Raw genomic sequence first — 23,166 nt, 5'->3', positions numbered from 1 at the left:
ACAAGCACACTCTGCCATACTGTGCACATGAGAATACTGCCAAATCTCTTTCATGCAGGTGGAATACTAGCAGTCCAGACCTTTACTTCCATCCCACAGCCTCTACTTCTATATAGAGCATGTAGCTAATTTATACCAACAATAAATCCCACCCCAGATGCACATCATATAAAAAACATTGGTGGAGAAACTTTTTTGTCCAAAGAAAATGAAGTTACTTTCAGCCACACAATTCAAAATGACTAACTCTCCATACTGCTACCCGTTGCTGTGCTTCAGGGAATGTCGGATAAGTAGGGTGTATGTTAGATGGAGACAGATATAATGCTCGCTGCAAACACACAGGTTCTTTCTTAGACTTGTGCAGAATTGTCCTAGTCTCTCACAGGTGATTGTACCATTATATTTAACCGCGAGAATGGATATTTAACGCAGTAAAAATTTTGCAGTAGGACGCCGCTTGTGAGGGCGTGATGCTATATAGAGCGCGGGAATCGAGATGGGATTCTGTCTGGGGGAGAGACCTGCCATCTTAACAGAGATTTTTAGCGGGAGCAGACAGGCCCACCACATTACGGAAATTGAGTTGTAATTCCCGAAATTGAAGGTTTCTCAGGAAAATAAAAAGATGGAAATGATGGCCAGAATCTTACGAAGCTATAGATACCTTTAGGTTTATTAACATAGAATTAGATCAATAAATAGGTACCAAGCAGAACCACCGTGGGAAGCTCTGTAGTGGCCACATTCCAGACTCAAGTTGTTTCTCGGGACTTTCCCTGGCGTCCTTTGGTGTGTTGCCTCATATAAAAGCCGAGTGATATGGGGGGAGATCACCCAGTCGACGATCGTATCGCTGCCAGTATGCGTCGCACATCTGCCTAGATTGCGCCAGAAACCTTTTGTTCAGAACAAAGACAGTGTGTAATTATTGCTGTGCGATAACTTTGATCCAGTGGATCGGTGACTTACAGAGTTACAGGTGTTGGATTTATAGGTGGCGCAATGTTCAGATACCTATCAATGAGATCGCGTGTGGTTAATTGTATCAGCAACAAAAGAACGCCATACTTATAGACTCTGATAATAGCGGCAGAGGCGAAGCTCCCGAGGTGCTGAGGAAGTGTGGACAATAGGCTAAGGGGGTCTATACTTATCCTCTGAGAGACTGTTGAATCCAAATTAAGCGGGCATAAAAACACAATAACCGAGTGGATAGTCTCTAGAGCAGAAAATCGTTTGTGGCATAGTGCACAAGTTAGCGAGTATTCAGTTATACGAGAATGGAGGACGAGGAACGTATATTGCGAAGTGTTAGCGCTGTATGTTAGCTCAACCTAAATGAAGTCCAGAATGTTGCGTTGTGTTTAAAGTGAATATTTCATTGTAGTAAGAAGTCGAGACATTTCGAGGGAAGTGAGGTGCAAGAACTTCAGAACGTGGCTTCGAAGACGCTACCTTGAACGAGGCATCCCTCAAGAAGAAGACAGCACCATGGGCCAGCGGGGCGGGAAGACCGGACTCCAAGAATCGACCCTGGCTGAGACCTCTACCGTGATGGGCTAAATCATGATAGCCTACCCGGAGGGACAGAGGAGATCACCATAATGAGATAAGTGGACCATGAGATACTAGACATATGGTAGAGTTAAGGTGTCACGCAGAGATAGTAGAATTAAACTTGTAAATATTAATATAGGATTTGATTGTGGCCCATCAGGCTGCATATTAAGATTGTTTTGATATATCTAAGGGTAAGAGTAGTTAATTTGTTTTTTCATCTTTATGTAAAGCAGACAATGATTTAATCTTGATAACACGGCAAGATGTTGCGTGCCACGCGGATATAAGTTGCTTGAGAGTGGTAGACGGGATATGTCTTTGTGATGTAGATGTTGATTCCCATAGGGAACCTAAAATATTTGTCCTGAATGAGTAAATTTATAATACCAATATATAATTTTCCAGCTAACTCATTCTTGGTTGCCTGCGTTTCGCCCTCGTGTGCTAAGTTTGTGTCGGTCGTTGGATACGTTTTCTTTTCTCTTGTATGATTAGGGTACTTGTATAATCATCCTTTCATCTTATGGGGAAGGGCAGACATATCTGCGTGATGTTAGGAGTGCATGCTAATCGTATTTCAGTCATAGGCATGGCTCTATTTATGCAACTTAAATGAACGTGATCTGTAACGCTGGTGGAGACATTAATATTATTGGACTCTGTGAGACTCTGCCAGACAGGGCTTGAACCACAGACCTTAGGTGACTGTGACCTCGTCGTAAATTTGACGATATTTGATTTATCGAGGTGTAGTACGATCGTAGAATTTTTATGTTATAATTGGGGCCCGTAGTTGTTTGTCAGTGAAATCGGATACATAGTGTAAGATGTATTTCCTCACTTATTTTGTGGCTATTTTGCTTTGTCAAGCGTAGATAAATAAAAGCCCCTTTGTGAAGTTAGCTCTGGGAGCACGAGAACCAGGATACTGGGTCACAGCCGGTCGGTGTGTTTACAAATTTTTTGCTTAGGGCGAGTCCCTCATGGCTAGACGAAGCAGGTCAATGCACGGCCCGCACTCTGGGGGTGGTACAGCCATCTTGGTGTAGCCCGCGGGAAGGTCATCTTTCCTTTGAAATAGAGATGTTTTCTGGGGACACTGTTACCTCATTCATTCGTACGTTTATCTCCTTTCCTTTATTTTTTTGTTGTTTCTGCATTTCTTATGGTTGCATATTTACCCTTAAGTTATCTTGCACGATATAATTATTGTGAGAGTCCATCTGTTGACACGAAGTTCTGCCTGGTGGACGTGGGTTCACGTCCGTGTAAATATGAAATTGAGGGCGCTAGAGTAGGTTATCTGAGATTATTTTTATTACTTATTGTGCTGCTATTTTTGTCTATATAAATATCCCGGTATGGGAGGAAACTTTCATAATAGCGGTAATCTCTGCGGGTATCCTTAATTCTACCATCATATCATTTTATGTCGCAGGCATAGGGATGCGGTTTCCATGTGGGGGAACACATCCGGTCTTTCTTAGTTCACAGATCGACAAACTTCAGCATAACGTCATCATCCAGATTGTATTTTCTTTGTTTTCCTTTTAAACTGTAGATGTGAGCTTTTGGGGCACTTATTTGGGCACTCCAGGTGCAATCATTGTAAATAATTTGAGTTATGAATACAAACTTATGCTCAAAAATTCTGATCACAGTGAAAGTGTTCCTCATTTCGTAGTTTAATGTAATTGTATGAGTTCCCCATGATCCTCTCGTCATAAGAACCAAACTATCGACCATTTCTGCCGACTGCAGCTGAGCTGGTGCCCGTATGCAAGAACAGATGAGCAGGTAGGTATCATCCTGCAGTATTAATGTGCCCTGTAGGGTACATGATATCCACAGTTACTTCATTCATGAGCCACAATTGCACTTAAATCAGGGGATCAGTCTTGGCACATCTCATTTCCAGCTTCCTGTTAGTTACAATTTAGGACTTTCTGAACAATGACATTGGTTTACTGCCATATGTGTGACCATATACCAACCTCCTATCCAAACATTGCCACTGGGTTTCCATCAACACAAAAGCCTAAGCATTGCCTTCCAAACTTCATTACATGGTAAATGTGATTTTACCACCATCATCCCATGGTGGATCCGCACCCCATTTCAGACTTACAGGCATTCTTTCTCCAACTACTTTCTACACATAACACAATATCTTCAGTCATCCTCTTGAATGACCCCTCTTCCTCTTGAATAATTTTCCACCATACTTACAGCATGGGCACACTACAGTAACCTACTTACCTTCATGATTTCCACAAGGCCAGAAGCTCTCAACAGTCTGGAGACCTCACTTCTTGCACAGCACTATACTGTTACATGGTAGCTCCTTTTGGTACTTCCAGGAAGAGGCTGGTAACTCAGACGACCTCGAGTCCCCCAGCCGGCTTTTCTGTGTATTGTTCTCGGTGGCTGGCTTACCTGTGATACAACGGCAATATTCTGCCTCTACTGACATTGTGACATTCCTGGATCAAATCGCCCGACCTATAAAAAGGGAGGATAGCCGCGGACAGTCAGTCAGCGTTGGACTCAGAGTCAAAGTTGGACTCCGTGCGGGAGTCAAGCTGAGACTCGGAGAGTTCTGGTTCGGTGGCTGGGCAGAGGGCGACAAAGGTGTTGGCTGTCGCTAATGTCCCCTCAAGGTCTGAACAAGGAGCTGTTGTTGTGGTGTTAGAGAGACCAGCGAGTGCATGAACTGGAGGCAACAGATCGGTACACTGTACTGTGTGCTCGTGTAATTCTGAGGACTGAGGATCAGCGTGAGCGTGAGCCAGCAAGGAAACGCGCTATCGTAGTGCGATGATAAAAGGACCTGTGTTAATGTTCACTGTTGTGGGTATCATCCACTGTTCAATACTGTTCACTGCATGAGACTGTGTGAAATACTGGACTGTATGTGGAGTCAAACCAACAAACAGTCATCGTGCGTTGTATAGCCACTGTTCAAATCCACCTGTCTACGCACAGCGGCTGTAGGAGGTGAATGGACTTGAGGGAAAGTGAAACTAAGAATTAGCATCCCAGGTAAAGGAACGGGCTGGACCCTTGCTGCGACATAAGGTAGAGAGATCTGTAAATAGACTGGTAATTAGTGTGGCCATTCATAACTGGTTAGAAATGTTTGTGTTTAAATATGTGTGTGTGCATTTATTAGGCCATCCTGATATAAATTAGTGCAATAAAACAGATGGAGTTTCATTCGCAACAATACATTCTCTACTGCATCCTCCTCTTATCAGGGTTTTAAGTGCCTCTGTGATTCTAACACACAAGGGTCAACTCCATACGCTTTACAACAGCATAGCAACCACAGTCTTGTAGAAAATTGTCTCTATACTCTATACCACATTCTCTTCCCACTTTCTCTACAGCAGTATCACAGCAGGGATGTCCAAGAGCATCAAGTTGCCTTACACCGTTCTTAATCCAGAGGTACTCAAATCTTGTCTAACACTGCATCTTACTTACTGTAACTTTCAACGGAATTAATAATTAATTATTCACTTCCTCAGAAATAAACCTTCATATTCTTCCATATTCCATTATTTTCCTCTATACCACGTACCTTCATACATACACTTCCAGGACCAGGAAATGACATTCTTCTATTCATTTGGGGATATTAAGTTGCAGTAATGTGACCAGCATCGTCTTCAGAGCAATAACATATAATGACAATATTCAATTTACACCACCGCATTGTAATCAAAATCAACTTTCAACCTTTCAGGTCCTGTTGTGTACATGTCGAAAAGATGTTCACTACAAAACAAAAATGGCCAAGCGGACACCAGTTGGATCCGAAACCAAAACCTCCCAATTTTGTGTCCCTTCCTCCACCAATTGAGCTATGGTGGCCTACGTCATCTTCGTTCCGTTGCAAAGGATCTAAGCTACAGGTCTAACACTACTGCCACCACACTGTAGAGTGTGTGCAAGTTGCCCGTTGTGGGACAAGTCAATGAATACTGAGGTTGTGGGTTCAGATACCACTGGTGTCCGATTGGCCATTTTTGTTCTGTAATTAACATCTCTTCAATATGTACTAAATATACGTAACACGACCTGATAAGGTTGAACATTGATTTCAATAACAAATAATGTACTGGCAACTGTCATTCCATAGTAACCAGACTCAAGACAGAGTCCCTGTTACAAATGTACTTCATTCCAGGGCCTCCAGAGTCAAGGGGAAGGGTGTTGAGTTAACTATGGAGGGTAGCCATGATCACCTCAGCATATATACGTCACCTTTGAGAACATTATTCCCATCTTTACCTATTTCTATCACCTCAAAATTGCTTCTACATGCCAAATGTTACTCTTCATAACAGACAAAACTTGCATCAAAAGTGATTTAATGGTCATTATGTACAGCACGTTCTGCCACAGCAGACTTCTCTCCCTGCGATGTTCCTTAACCCTAGTTGCTACTTTCCAACATGTTTGGCCAACACAAACCGATCCACAGGAGCAAGGAAACATATATTCCTGCATAGTTTCAATCAATAGGATCTTCGAGACATCGCCAGCATTTGCCCATGATAATAGCGATGCAATGACTACAACTGACTGGCAACAAAGTTGTTTTGAACTGAGACACGCGGTGACCCGTGCAGCGGTCCACGGATTTCACCACAAGGCTTGTGCTACTCTCCGCTTCCACGATCCGAATAGTGACTGTGTATGTCGATGGTGCAATAGACTTTGTGGCCGTTACCACGCTTTGGAGTGCCCAAAGAGAGCCTACTCTCTGAAAAGTCTCTGTAGTGAATAGTCCTATGTATTCTATTCTTTTATTTGACCATTGGTTGCAATAAAGATTTATATAATAGTAGGCTTTAAAATGGCCTCGATATTGTGGCTCCTGAGAATAATGCCAATCCTATCGGTGACAGTTTGTACATATGCCAACAAGGCCACTCACAGGGCGAGAACCACGTGACAATTTGTCTTTTGGATTAGGATGTAGCACTTTGTTAATCTGTTCCCTTGAGTAGCCAATGTTCAGGAATGTTCTGGTTAGGAAGTCAAGTTCACCATTTAATTTATCTTCCACACAAACCTCCCTTGATTGGCGGATAACGGTGTTAACCACAACACCCTTTCAGCAAGTATGGTGATGAGAGGACCCATGAACCTATCTATTTTAGTATGGGTGGGTTTACGGTGGTAAACCGAATGACCTAAAGTTCCATCTCATTTAATGACCATCAAATCATTTTTGATGAAATTTCTGTAAAAGAGAACAATTTTATACCTAGAAACACTTGTGCAGTGATAGAAATTGCTAAACAACTGAATGATTTTAACAAATGTGATGGCTCTACACTGAGAAGATCGTGGCTACCCTCCCTAGTTAACTCAACAACCTTCCGCTTGACTCGGGAGGCCCCGAAGTGAAATACATTTCTAACAGGGTCTCTCTATCTTGAGTCTGATTACTATGGAGTGACAGTTGTTGCTCTGAAGACGATCCTGGTGGCAGGATCGAGATTATAAACATTACGCAACCTAATATCCTTAAATTAATATTATAATGTTACTTGTTGTAATTTCAATATTTCATTATATATGAGAATTGATGGTAGAATGACTTCTTGGTTCATGATACTTACAGTTAGCAAGGCTGTAATCTATCACCTTTGCTGTTCATACTTTACAAGGATCATCTCCTGAAACATATAAAGTGGCAGGGAGGGATTCAATTAGGTGGAAATGTAGTAAGCAGTCTGGCCTATGCTGACCACTTGGTCTTAATGGCAAATTGTGCCGAAAGCCTGCACTCTAATATCTTGCAGCTTGAAAATAAATGCAATCAGTATGGTATGAAAATTACTTATATGCGCGAATGATGCCTGGAATCGCGAGAATCGGTTCCTACGACTCCGAGGCCGCACTCAATGTTGCATGCGAGGAATCTGTTCCCCTATGACGTCACCAGAGTGTGCTGGGCACACTCACTAGAGTGAGTTGTCCGTATAAGTGGGGCAAATTCTAACGTGCAATATGTACAATTTCTTTTGTATACAGTGAAATGTCTTATTGGTTGTCATGAATGAATTATGTCACATAATAATGACATACCAATTTATCCTGGTAGTCTGGAAATCACATTACACATTTCGACACGGGGTGTAGCAATCAATATTGTTATTTGTGCTTATACCGTATTTTCCTAATGGGGTTTTCAAATATCGCTGGTATAAACGCATAAAGTCTGTGGAAGTAAGTCAGATTTTTAATAAGTACAAAACTTGTTTCATAGCACACCTGTCTTCCGTTACATTTAATTTGCAATAAACATTCCGTGCTACTGTATGGCTCATTGGCTGAATGGACAGCGTCGAGGCCTTCGGTTCAGAGGGACCCGGGTTTCATTCCCAACCGGGTGGGGAATGTTAATCACCTCTGATTAATTCTTTTGGCCCGCGGACTGGGTGTTTGTGTTTGTCCCAACACTTTCATCTTCATATTAGGACAACACACTACACTACCAACCACCACAGAAACACGCAATAGTCATCCCTCCATATAGCGTCAGCGTCAGGAAGGGCTTCCCGTCATAAAACAGGGCCAAATCGGCACGTCTCAAACAGTTCGCACCCGCGGCCACACAGGTTGTGGGAAAAGTGGTAGAGAAAGAAGATGATGAAGAAGAATAACATTTCATACTACTGCTAAATATTATTATGAGAAGTTGTTAGAATTACTATTTCTGTTTCCATCACTGCTTGATATTAGTTAAGGTTGACTCTTTACTACAATTGTATTTTGTTGAAGTAGTAGTATTACATCATAATCCCCGTACAAGTTTCAATTTCTTTATAATTCATACATTTTCATTAATCTGAAACAGAGAATCATACATACTCTAATGTGTTTGTAATTTGATCAGAAAATAACTCCAGGACACTATGAGGAGAGCAGGCATGGCTTGCAGAGTGACCTGGCTAAAAGCCAAGACAAACTCAAATTACAGAACACATTCGTGCTCCACATGTTTACGTACCTGCATCATAGATGGTGCTAATAGTTCCTCGGAATCCATTTCGGAACTAGGTACCCGATTCCCCAGGCATATGGAATCTACTCTACGCGATTCCAGTCGCAACCCATCACTAATGAAAATTAGCCATTTCAAGACTACACTGATGTCAGTAGGTAAGAAATTCACCAGAATTAAATGTCACATTGGTGATACAAAGCTGGAACAGGTAGATAATTTCAAGTATTCAGGTTGTGTTTTCTCCTAGAATGGTAATACAGTAAGTGAGATTGAATCAAGGTGTAGTAAACCTAATGCAGTGAGCTCACAGTTGCAATCAACAGTATTCTGTAAGAAGGAAGTCAACTCCCGGACGAAACTATATTTACATCAGTCTGTTTTCAGACCGACATCAATTTACGGGAGTGAATGCTGGGTGGCCTCAGGGTATCTTATTCATAAGTTAGAAGTAACAGACATGAAAGTAGTGAGAAGGATTGATCATACAAAACAGGTGGGAACAATGGCAGGAGGGTACTCGGAACAAGGAGATAAAGACTAAGTTAGGAATGAACTCGATGGATGAAGCTGTACATATAAACTGGCTTCGGTGGTGGGATCATGTGAGGTGAATGAAGGAGGACAGGTTACTTAGGAGAATAATGGACTCTGTTGCGGAGGAAATGAAATGGCGTATGGCTTTGAGTCGGGAGTGTCCGAGGACTAGTTTGGCTCACCAGATGCAGGTCTTTTTGATTTCACACCCGTAGGCGGCCTGTGCGTCCTGATGAAGATGAAATGATGATGAAGACAGCACATACACCTAGCCCCCGTGCCAGAAAAATTAACCAACTATGGTTAAAATTCCCGACCCTGCTGAGAATGTAACCCAGGACCCCTGTGACCAAAGGCCAGCACGCTAACCATTCAGCCATGGAGCCGGACTGTTCTGGAGGGTAAGAGAAGTAGAGGGAGACCAAGACGATGATGGTTAGACTCAGTTTCTAACCATTTGAAGACAAGAGGTAAAAACCTCAATGAGGCCACAGTACTAGTTGCAAATAGGGGATTGTGACAATGTTCATTAAATTCACAGGGCTTGCAGACTGAACGCTGAAAGGCATAATGGTCTATTATGTCAATGTATTTATGTTTCATTATCAATAACTTTCACATGTCGCCAGCCACATTGTGCACAACTCAGGCGAGACCATGATTAACACAACTAATACAACAGTGTGTGGAAAAAAAAAAAAAAAAAGATCAATTTGGAGATAAGTTCAGAAAATCAACTCTCGAGAGGACATTTCAATCAGTCACAGAAGCTGTTGCTAAGCAAACCACACCTGAACCAATCACCGAAGCTTTCTAAATAAAAGTGTGTGGAAATTACGTACCGATATTTTCTGTATAATTCTCTGGGACAAAGAATGAAAAAATCTCCATACTATGCAGTAATTTCCAATTCCCAGGATAAAATTCTGACAACCTGGGAAGAAGCTCTGAAATTGGAAGGAAAAGGTGGAATACACGTGGGCTTAGAAATGAAGTGCATAGCTTTTGCCGATTAACGGATTGTCTTCACCAAAGACAATATATGGAGTACAAGGACCAATGTGAGAGGTATATGGAGATAAAACATGCGAAGATTAAAAGGACAGAGGAGTTCAAATACCTGGATAATTGATCCAACCCAACCGACTGCATAAAGAGGCAAACAAGGCATGGGCCAGAAAATTAGATCTGGCCTATAAGCTAACACATAACAGGTGTAACAAACGGACAATATGCTACACGGCCAAAATACAACATCGCATTATGTGTAATAATTATGACTCAGTAATAAAACTGGAGCAATTCTACAGTTTGGAGTGTCTTCTTTTTTTCAATTCAAAAAAAAGGGGAGCTGCAAGAACTCCAGAAGGAAAGGAAGACTCTGAGGAAAATTCCGGGACTGCATAAGAAAAATGAGCAGCTCTACAAATATAATGAAAACATCACCGACACAATGCAGACAGGAAGCAGTCCATAGTCGGCCAAATTCAGAAACTAACACAAACTTCCTCTTCCGACATACATGACATACAGTCACAATAATGTGGGAACTCGCCACCACCACCACCACCACCACCTTTAAGAAATGTAATTATATCTGCGAACCATGTGACCCTGCAGCGGTGGGGAAGCTTCCACGTCCCAATGAAGCAGATAGCCGAGCCGCAGGTGCAACCATATCGGATGGATATCTGTTGAGAGACCAGACTACGGAATGGTTCATCAAAAGGGGGGTAGCAGCCTTTCGGAAGTTGCAAGGGTGACAGTCTAGATGATTCACTGACATGGCCTTGCAATAATACTCAACATGGATTAGCTGTGTTGATACTGCTACACGGCTGAAAGCCACAGGAAACTACACCTGTAACTAACTCCCGAGGACATGCAGCTCTCTCTGTATGAATGATGTACTGATGATGGCTTCCTCCCAGGTAAAATATTTCAGAGGTAAACTAGTCCCCCATTCAGATCTCCGGGTGGGGACTACACGAGAGGGGGCGATCATCAGGAAGATGGATACTGACATTCTGAGAGTCAGAGAGTGGATTGTCACAACTTTGAATCACTGTGGTAGGTTACAGAATCTGAAAAGGGAGATGGATACACTAAAGTTAGATGTAGTTCGTATAAATGAAGCACGCTGGCAGGAAGAGCAGGATTTTTTGTCAGGCAACTACCGAATTATCAACACAAAATCAAACAGGGGTAATTCAGGAGTTGGTTTAATAATGAATAAGAAAATAGGGCAGCAGGTAAACTACTACAACCAGTATGGTGAAAGAATTATAGTCATCAAGATAGACACCAAACCAATGCCCACCACAATAGTGCAGGTCTATATGCCTACTACTTCACCAGATGATGAGTAAATCAAAAGAATATATGAAGAGATAGAAGATTTAATAAAATATGTAAAAGGTGACAAGAATCTAATTGTGATGGGAAACTGGAATGCAGTAGTAGGCCAAGGAAGAGAAGGTAATACAGTAGGAGAATTCAGATTGGGACAAAGGAACGAAAGAGGAAGTCAGCTGGTTGAATTCTGCACTGATCATAATTTAGTCCTTGCCAATACTTGGTTCAAACATCACAAACGACAGCTGTATACGTGGACGACACATCTGGAGACACTGGAAGGTATCAAATAGACTTCATTATGATTAGGCAGAGATTCAGAAACCAGGTGTTGGATTGCAAAACTTTCCCAGGAGCAGACGTGGACTCTGACCACAACTTGTTGGTCATGAAATGCCATCTGAAGTTGAAGAAATTGAAGAAAGGAAAGAATGCAAAAAGATGGGATCTAGACAAGTTGAAAGAAAAGAGCACGAGGGATTGTTTCAAGGAACATGTTGCACAAGGACTACATGAAAAGGCTGACGGAAACACAATAGAGGAAGAGTGGATAATCATGAAAAAGGAAGTCGGTAGGGCTGCTGAAGAAATGTTAGCAAGGAAGAAAAGATCAACTAAGAATCAATGGATAACTCAGGAGATACTACACCTGATTGATGAACGACATAAATACAAGAATGCTAGAAATGAAGAGAGCAGAAAAGAGTACAGGCAATAAAAGAATGAACTGGATATAAAGTGCACGGTAGCTAAGGAAGAAAGGCTGAAGGAGAAGTGCAAGGATGTCGAAGGTTGTATGGTCCTAGGAAAGGTAGATGCTGCATACAAGAAAATCAACGAAACCTTTGGAGAAAGGAAATCTAGGTGTACGAATATTAAGATCTCAGATGGGAAGCCACTTCTAGGGAAAGAAGACAAAGTAGAAAGATAGCAGGAACATATCCAACAGTAGGATCAAGGTAAAGATGTACACGATTTGGTTCTGGAACAAGAAGACGGTGTTGATGTTCATGAAATGGGAGACCCAATTTTGAGGTCAGACTTTGACAGAGCTGTGAGAGACCTAGATAGGAACAAGGCACCTGAAATTGATGACATTTCTTCTGAATTACTGACTGCCTTAGGAGAAACCAGCATGGCAAGGTTATTCCATTTAGTGTGTAAGAGGTACGAGACAGAAGTGCCATCCGATTTTCGGCAGAATGTTGTTATACCTATTCCCAAGAAAACCGGTGCTGACAAGTGTGAAAACTACCGCACCATTACTTTAGTATCTCATGCCTGCAAAATTTTAACACGTATTATTTAAAGAAGAATGGAAAGACAAGTTGAAGCTCAGTTGGGAGATCAATTTGGCTTCAGAAGAAATGCAGGAACACGTGAAGCAATCCCGGCTTTACGTCTAATCCCGGAGGATCGAATTAAGAAGAACAAGCCCACGTACATGGCGTTTGTAGATCTAGAAAAGGCATTCGATACTGTTGATTGGACAAAGCAATTTCAGATTCTGAAGGTGATTGGGATCAGATACCAAAAATGAAGAATTATCTACAATCTGTATAAAAATCAGTCTGCAGTCATAAGAATAGAAGGCTTTAAAAAAGCAGCAGCAATCCAGAAAGAAGTGAGGCAAGGCTGCAGTTTGTCCCCCCTCCTTTTCAATCTTTACATACAACAAGCAGCAAAGGAAATCAAAGAGGAATTTGGAAATGGAATCACAGTCCAAGGAGAGGAAATCAAGACCTTGACATTTGCTGATGATATTATTTTATCTGATACTGTAAAAGGTCTCGAGAAGCTGCTGAATGGTATGCACGAAGACTTGGGTAAGGAGTACAAGATGAAAATAAATAAGTCCAAAACAAAAGTAATGGAGTGCAGTTGAGCAAAGGCAGGTGATGCTGGAAATATTACATTAGGAAAGGAAGTAGATGTATATTGTTACTTGGGTAGTAAAGTAACTAACAATGGCAGAGTAAGGAGCACATAAAATTCAGACTAGCACAAGGAAGGAAGACCTTTCTTAAGAAAATACATTTCCTCACTTCAAACACTGATACAGGATTTAGAAAGAAGTTTCTGAAGACTTTCCTCTGGAGCGTGGCATTGTATGGAAGTAAAACATGGATGATAACTACCTTGGAAAGAAAGATAATAGAAGCTATTGAAATGTGGCGTTGCTGAAGGTGAGATGGATAGATTGAATCACGAATGAAGAGATACTGAATCACACCGGTGAGAGGAGATCCATTTGGCTAAATTTAACGAGAAGAAGAGAATGATAGGGCACATCTTAAGACATCCAGGACTTGTTCAGTTGGTTTTTGAAGGAAGTGTAGGCGGTAAGAACGGTAGGGGTAGACCAAGGTATGAATATGACAAGCAGATTACAGAAGATGTAGGATGCAAAACTTACATCAAAATGAAAAGGTTAGCACAGGGTAGGTTGGCATTGACAGCTGCATCAAAAAAGTCTATGGACTCATGACTCGAACAACAACAACATCTGCTCAGCAGTCGGGTCATGCAAACTACATCATACACTTCCAAAACATGCCATGTGTTTTAAATAACCAACTCTTATTGCTCTGTGTAAGTATTAACTGGGTTAACACTGACACTGGCCATGCTTGTGTCAAACCTGTGGTCCTGCAGGTGCACTTCTTGCTCATCAAAACAGAGACAATGCTAAGTTCACGCCATGGCCTCTGGGACATATCTACACACACAATTCAGTCAGCAACACCAGAAAAGCGAGCTCCCAACGTCTTAAGACTCCACCAGCTAAGGAAAGACCGACTCCAACAGGAAAAAAACATTGGCCCTCCAAATTGTTGAAGGTTGGCGAAGCACTGCTGACTCCACCCTAACAACTTTTTGATCCCAAATCTGACAAACAGTTAGCCACACTGACCTATTTGACAACTTGAGAAGTGGATCATGAAACTTGAAAGTACCTCATAAAGGTAGCAGCGATTAGGGGGTGCTGGGGAGAGTTTCCCCCCCACTTTGTGGAGGAAAAATGATTTTTATTCCATTCTTGCCACCAAAAACTATGAATTATAAAATGAGATTTCCAAAAAGTGTTGTCTTACCGCCTAATTCTTTCCTTTCATTTCTTTAAATATCAGAAGAATGACATAGTGGAAATACACAATATCCTTCGACGTAGCTAAACAGACGTACCAAGTATTGAAGACTACCATACCAGCATGTACAAGCGCAATAAGCATCTGATGGCCCAAAACCCTACATGAGTCTTGTACGCAGACAGTCCATGTACTGCAGTATCAGTGAACCTTCACTTTGCTACTTGCTGCAAAGTGTTCACATCGGCTCCCAGCAACTACAGTACTGTGATGACGATTATGGTATTATGGCAACGATGGGATAGGAAAGGGCTAGGAGTGGGAAGGAAGCAACCATAGCCTTCATTCGATACCATCCCGCCATTTTTCTAGAGAAGAAGCGTGAAACAATGGAAAACCACATCCAGGATACCACTTTTCAAATTTCATGGCAAAGCCGGGAATCAAAGATGGGCCTCCGGGTGTGGCAGCTAATCACACTAACCACTACACCACAGAGCCGGACGCTGAAAATCGTGACTCATGGTACTAATGTTGCTTAGCACAGCGTAAAACTTAGCTAACTTTACTTTCTACGTTGTATGTTATTCTCTGTAAAACTAAATAAGAATAACAAACTATGGAGATTCCCAGATCAAAGATATTAACACACCATTTTACAATATCCTCCCACCTCCAAATTGCTGTACCAATTTCACATTTGACATTTTCATTTTCAAATGAAATTCACAAATGTTGTTTCTGAGCAATTAATTATTGCTGAAGGCAAGTTTTTGAAAGCACAAATCAGGGAGATCTTAATGCAGATAACATTTATGGCATTTATTACAGCATTATATTTAAAATGTCTAATAATTAGTTTTCCCACTCTTCAGACTCCTACACACTGGTAAAGATAGTCCATCATCTCAAGTTTTGGGAAATTTCTTGACATCACCCTTCACCACTAGGAGTTACAGATGCTGACTGGAAGTACCACTGACTTGGGAAACGCCATCTCTCTTTGGTTTCGGCGATAATAGTATATTACATGTGATAAATATAATTTTTGATTCGTATTGATGATATTTGATTGAAAAATAACAATGAGTTAATTTCTTAATTTGTCCACCTAATCAATACAATAAATCTTGTCTTTGTTGAGTTACAATGACATGTTAATTAAAATGGTACATGTTTCACCTTAGATATAGGCATCATCAGCCATGGGTTTAACCTTCAAATAAAATCAGGCACCTGATTTACATACCGCTAGTACCTCCCATTCAAGTAAAACCAATAGACCTATAGCTACACCCACTTTAATACCGCTCCCTCCAACGGCATCCCACCGCTACAATATGCAGCAATACACTTTCTTCTTTCTCCCCTACCGATAGTAGCTCCCCTTCAAGTACTACAAACACGCCCATAGTCACGCCTGCGCAAACGGATTTCCCTCCAACACAATCCTACAGCTACAACACACGTGGCAAGAACTCGACAGTCGTCAACAACTTGTAGCTCATAACATAACAAGTTACCCTCACCATCGTCAAATGGTAAGTGCACATGATTTCCACCTATACATTTTATTACGATTTTTTCATACAATTAACACCACGCTTCTGGTCTCCTTTTACAGATTTCACTTCTGATTCAACACTCAACACTTTAGCTACATTCAACGGTCACATTGTCTTTCCGACCACCATGTCAACAAATCCATATTTTTAATAACGTTATAACATCATATCAATTGAGATGGTCCATGGAGTTCCAATATAAACATACGTATATTACCGTTCAATGACAACCTCGTACGTTTTCATCAAAGTGAACCACAACATCACCATATGCTATTGACTTTTGACTTTTAACTTACATAAACAAATAATTACAAGTCACTTGACCATCTTTCAACTTTATTTTATTCAACATTATGTTTTAAAAATACGATTTTGATAGTCATTCTCATTATTATCTAATTCCAACCACTAGTCAGTCAACATAATTTCATAGCAATTTTACCACTTGTTTATAACAAACTGTTGCTCTATTAATTTTATTTTTAATAGTAATCTTTCAATGTTACTATTGTAAATACTTTCACCAATTATAAACTTGTCACTTCCAACATTTTTTTAAAACCAACATTGTACTAGTCTTTTATCATACGTTAATTTTCTTTCATGTCTCTTCAAGGCTTTTTATATATTAGTTTTATCTTATTTTTATGTAAATTAGGTGCCTGATTTTATTTCAAGGTTAAACCCATAGCTGATGATGCCCATATGTAAGGCGAAACATGTATCATTTTAATTAACATGTTAATGTAACTCAATAACGACAATATTTATTGTATTGATTAAGTGGAAAAATTTATAAATTAACTCATTGTTATTATTCAATCGATAATAATATATGCCACCAAGCAAGTGGCTGTGCAGTTTGGGTCCCGTAGCTATCAGCTTGCATTCAGGAGATAGTGAGTTTGAACCCCACAATCAGCAGCACTGAAGATGGTTTTCTGTAGTTTCCCATTTTCACACCAGGCAAATGTACCTTAATTAAGAAAATGATCGCTTCCTTCTCACCCTTATTTCTTTCCTACCCCATCATCGCCCTAAGATCTATCTGTGTCGGTACAAAGTAAAACAAATTGTTAAATAACAATAATAAATAGACTGTATTCAAACCTTTTGGTTGGTGTACCCCCAAAATACAACTGTTTTACCTTCGTAACCTCGAAGTACAAGGATATTGCGATTATATCAGAAATAACAAACAGCTGTTGCTGGATGCCAAGTAATATTAACTATCGTCACCATCACCATCGTCCACAGCTTATAATGCTTCCTCACAATGCATGCACTGAGGCATGAAAGAGTTGTGGCCAGGAATTTAAGCTCGCATGCCCTTCCTGACACCATGGGATACCCCAGCAACACCTGGACTTAAACCACGGTTGTCGGGATGACAGCCAAGCGGCTAAACTGCTACACCACCCTCTTTGTCAATACTAACAATAGTGTATTCACTGGGCAAAGGAAACCTTGTTAACTCCATCGGAGTAAAATTTACAGAAGCAGCTCAAAACTGAGCGGTCAGAATTGTTCCTGGCATTTTCGTTTGCTTAATGATAGCCCAATTTTTCGACCATTGGAATCTTCTGTTCCCTTCTCATGCAACGCAGCGAGCCAGACAGATGGATGGAGAAACTTCGTTTTCTTGTAGGTGAGTCACGAGGTTTTCATTGCCTAACAACGACACGCACACACGCATCTTAAGTAAACATTTTTACTTACCTAATCAATCGGAAGTACAAACACACACATATTTTAGAATGAATAGTTAAAAAAGGGGACTCTCTGTAGTGGTAGACAAAGACACTAAATCAAAACAAGATTTTATTGAAAATGAGCACGCTCAACTCATTTCCGAACTACTCACTGAAAACAAAAGCTACGAGAAATCTGCGTACCCTTTGAGACTATACCACATACCCCTAGTGGTATGGTCCTAATCCATCCACCTATCGATTAGATGGAACAATTCCTCTGCTTGATTTATTGATTACCCCTCATGGTACACGTACCACTGGTCTAGTGGCCACGCCATCCTCTTCTTTCAGAACCTAGCAACACAACATATCCTTCTTTCAAGGTATTCATCTTTCCTCCTCACGGTCATTGGATCAGTGGGACAAATAATGTCTGACTTTTTCCATCAAAAGTTGCCTGAAAGGCACGTATAATTGGAACTTACCCCCCCCCCCCCCCCTTTTTTTTGCTAGTTGCTTTACGTCGCACCGACACAGACAGGTCTTATGGCGACGATGGGACAGGGAAGGGCTAGGAGTGGGAAGGAAGCAACTGTGGCCTTAATTAAGGTACAGCCCCAGCCAGCATTTACCTGGTGTGAAAATGGGAAACCACGGAAAACCATTTTCAGGGCTGCCGACAGTGGGGTTCGAACCTACTGTCTCCCGAATACTGGATACTGGCCGCACTTAAGCGACTGCAGCTATCGAGCTCGGTACTTACCCCTTTTCCAGTTTTTCTACATCTGGTAATCCAATTTCCATTGCCTCGTGCAGGAGCATTGCCGCCAAATCATCTAGTCTCTCTCAGAAGCCGCAATCATCCCTTTGTGGGCAGTGGAAATACTTCTGGAACAAACACATTTCAGATATACTGCTTTGCTTCACTTCAAGTTCAATTATTTTTACATGGGTACTTCCTTTTCTTCAAATTGTACCCATCTTACTGGTTTCTACTATAAAGATTAAGCATATTAGTTTGTCAAATCAATTATTTCAATATTCTGACAATTAAACTTCCAAGGTAATTGAAAAAATGTAATTTCTTGAATTAATTCTTGAATTTTTGTTTTCAAATGAAATTTACATTTTTAAAAAAATTTCCTCTGGGCAATTCTAGTTAATTCCAGTAAAAATGTATTCCAATGTAGCCTAATATTTATTCCCAACAGCACCAATAAAATAATATTTGTAATATTAATACATTACCTCTATCACGTAATATGTATATGATTACAATAATAAAATGCTGCCTACATACCTGCTGCCGCCTGATGTCATGTCTTGTCGGGAATACTCCTCGAGAATGAAATCAAATATAACACTGTGTTTTTCCACTTTCCTCAACGCCTCTTTATCAACAGGTGACATCAGAACACGTTGCTCAGATAGTGTTTCACTGCAGATCGCCCAGGTTGCTCGGATAGTACTAGGCGAGTAGATCAGTGTCGAATTGCTTTCGTATTGCCCTGTTGGTGACTCCCCACTCCTTTACGTAGGAAGTGCCAGGGAGTGGATATTGTATTGGTACTGAATTGCTTTCGTGTCCCTTTATTTAGGAAACTGACCCTCAACAGGTTTGCCATAGGATACAGTATTGTACCATTTTTATTTTTTTACACAGTATAAATACTTGAAATAAGCACGGAACGACGCACAGCTGCCTCGGCAATCGTGGCTAGGTAGCTTTCCTAGACAGAAAATCCCTTCCACAACTCAGTACCTCTTGCACCCACTAACAAACCACAAACGGTGACTGAGTTTACATGGTACTTCTCCACAATGTAATTTGATACTGGAACGTAGATTGCCCGCTTCTCAGAGTGCACACCGTGTAGCTGTTGCCGTTCTGTAGGGTCCAATATTACAGAATGACCTCTCTCTGCTTATCGAAGGCTAAAATATCTACTCTTCTCATGCTACCGTTTCCAGCAAAGCAGTTCACTTCCTCATGTACCTCCCGCCCATTATCGCGGAAGGCTTTTGCAACAAGGTCGCGAATTGTGTGATGGCGAGTATTCCTAAACAATGAGCCGAATGGAGAACATGTCCCACGCCAGCAGTGGTTGTTCTACCATACAAGCTTCTTACTGGAGCCACGTCTTTCAGTCTGTTCTCAAGTTGAAAGGCCTATCTTTACTGCAAACCACTTGAGGGTGCTGTGCAAAGAGGACAATTCCTTTACCTTCTTTAGGAAGGCAGCACCAACTCCTCATTTGTAGGCCTTTCCCCGATAGCTCTGCCATTTGTTTTTGTTGTCGATTTCCCTGCATTACTGTTCAAATTACGGAAGCAATCAGCTTTTTCTTTCTCAGTATTTGTCCCAAACAATGCCTATACCTTATTCGATTTCTCTAGAATGTTTACCATATTAATACGTTGAATAAATGCTTCCCACTGGGCCTTAACTAGCTCAACCTTTGTATTATGTAGGTGAATAAACCATGGCATCTGGAACATCAGTAGGAAGTGAAAGAATCTATTTGAGCATCATTCGTAGCGCTTCTCCTTTCCCTTCGTCTAGTCGATATCTTCATTTTTTGAAGTGTCGGACCCCTTCTACATTTTCCCTCTGATTACTGTTAATAGAGGATGGATGCCCAGTTGTACTTCCTCTTTACCCATTGGTCCACACCTTTAAGCATATGATACCTGGCTACAAACAGTCACAGAGAAGCAAGAATCTTTCAATGCTGAGAGTGGATACTAATTTCAAATGAATAGTTCTTCAGACAGAACACACCGTCTCCCACAACCTGCAAGGTCAATCCCCATAAACTCAAACAGGGGTTGCAACTGGTAAAGGCACAGGGACAGGTTCTGCATGTTTAGCATTCTGTCCTTGACACTGAACACATTCATTTTTCTGCTCTGTATTATCCAATATTTCAACAGCAGCTAAGATAAATATGTATTTCTTAATTACAATGACAATGACGTTGTTCCATAAGCACAATGACTGCTGGAAGTTCATTTGGCAGCAACATCTTAAGTTTTCAAGCATAACAATTTGTCTTGACATTCATCACACCTATCTTGTCTAGAAGAACCTGGATTCTATTATTAACACTCCTGTCTTCAGAGACAGATTCCAGTTATGTACTTCAAATTAAGGTCAGTGCAATTACTTTCACCTCTTGTCATTTCACTATATTCTTCTGCCAACTGTTCTGTTTCGTTTTACTGATGAATCTCCTCATCCATCCTATACTGATTCTTTCCATCTGAGAAATTGTAAAAATCCTCAATATTTCGATGGGGGTTTCATTCATTCCATTCCTGACCTCGTAAAATGACTGAAAACAGGCTGTGGATTTTTATTTTCACCTAGCTGGCAATCATAATCTAGAAATGTTCATATTATTTTGGACCTCTCCCTTTATAAATGGTGACGATGAGGGTTTGAAGCACCACATTGTTTCTGCATAAACAGTTTACCATTTCCAAGTAACAATGACCTTATCCTTCCTTACCTTCTTGGGTTCACTCTTCTGAGATCAATCATTCTTGAGGAAGATTACTCGTACATCCGGTGGCAGACGCATTTCACCTTCACTTTACAGTTGGCAGCTTTATACCCAGAAGTAAAAGCATTTCTCTCTCACCCAGTGCCTTGGAATGAGTAACTCTGGTGGCTCTTTTTGCAGAAGATGTAACTTTCCACGTCACTATCATGTAAAGTAGTCACAGAAAGCAAGTTGTCACCTTTCTTCTCAGGTTCTGTTTGTCTTTTGAATGCTTCACAACATCTTGCCTTTCTTTTCTCACACAATTCTCAAACCCTGATTGGGCCAATATAATTTTCATTTTTATTAATTCAAAACGTCAATCAAGTCACTGACTTGGAAAAAGCCTTTGAAAAGTACAGTGGAAAAAATTAATGGACATTCTAAGGAAGAATGAGTTAAATGGAGGAAAAGAACGCAGCTTAAGTAACTATACCGTACCTACAACAGGAAATACGAGTGCAGGCAAGGTTGTTGTCTCTCCCCAATACTGTTTAACATGAATTAGGAACATATTATTCAGAAATGTATGGAAGGAAAAAAGAGGAACGCAGGTTGGTAGTAGGATAGAATGTATTTGACTTGCTGATGATGGTGTTATCGGCAAAGAGTGAAAGAGCAATGCTTGCAATGATGAAGGATTTAAACAAGACCTATGAGGAATTTGGAATGAGAATCAATAAGAAAAAAGACAAAATTTATGGTGATATCTGCAAGAAAAGTAAGGACAAGTGTAAAATTTAGGACGGGAAGATATAGAACAAGTAAGTGCTTTCAAATATCCGGGAAGCATACTAACTTAAGGCATGAGATTCAAGCAGGAGGTAATAAATAATATCGCAGTTGTCAAGGAGGCATTTAATAAGAAGAGAAGGCTTCTTTATGGATGCATGGAGAGGGAACTGAGGAAGGAAGCTGAGACATGGACTCTGAGGAAAGAGAAATAAAGAAGACTGGACATCTTTCACAAGAGAAGAGAATGTTTAGTGAAGGATGCTACAGGAAGAATGGTGAATGGAAGAAGAAGAAGAAGAAGAAGAAGAAGACGAAGAAGAAGAAGAAGGAGGAGGAGGAGAAGAAGAAACCAGATGATTCAGAATATAAGGATAGGTGCTAGTGATGAAGAAACAAAAAGGGTAGCACTTGACAGGATTGCATGGAGACATGCCATGTGAAGACCTGTCCTAGGGCACAAGACTAATGATGACGAATCAAGTCCTGTTTGAGAATTATTTTCTTGGGTCCGTATCTGTTTGGAACTCCCATTCCTCTGCAAAGGCCAGAAACTTTCTTCAGGGACACTTCGACTCAACCACATGAAATAGACACATACTTCTATCTGCAGAATCCAAATTTAGCATCTTCAGTTGTAGAAGTTGCGATTCAAACTTGATCTTCAACTTTAATAATGGCATCTTTTTGGTACGACTTTGGTTTCTGGTTCGCAAAATATTAGTTAAACATCCAACATGGTGGTGGCGTATGAACAGGCTTACCAACATCCATGTATTGTACATAGCTATTGAATAACACGGAAGATGAATTAAGAAATAGATTACAGCTATCAAACACTTTGCCGTGCAATCAGTATGTGCCGCAGCCTCCGTATAATTTCTGTGACACAGATTGGCCTAAGATAAACATGAAAGAATAGGTTAGAACTGCTAAATGAATTTTTATTTCCTTCCTGTGCAAACAGTATGCACCACAGCTGTAGAAAAGAGTCTCTGTAAAGTAGTGTGGCCCCATAGGGGTCACTGCTTCATGACAAGAGACTGGCCTGCACACTGG

This window comes from Anabrus simplex, chromosome 12, assembly GCF_040414725.1.
Source record: "Anabrus simplex isolate iqAnaSimp1 chromosome 12, ASM4041472v1, whole genome shotgun sequence".
Taxonomy (NCBI): Eukaryota; Metazoa; Arthropoda; class Insecta; order Orthoptera; family Tettigoniidae; genus Anabrus; species Anabrus simplex.
The sequence above is the reverse complement of the archived record's forward strand: the minus strand, read 5'-3'. Positions refer to the sequence as shown.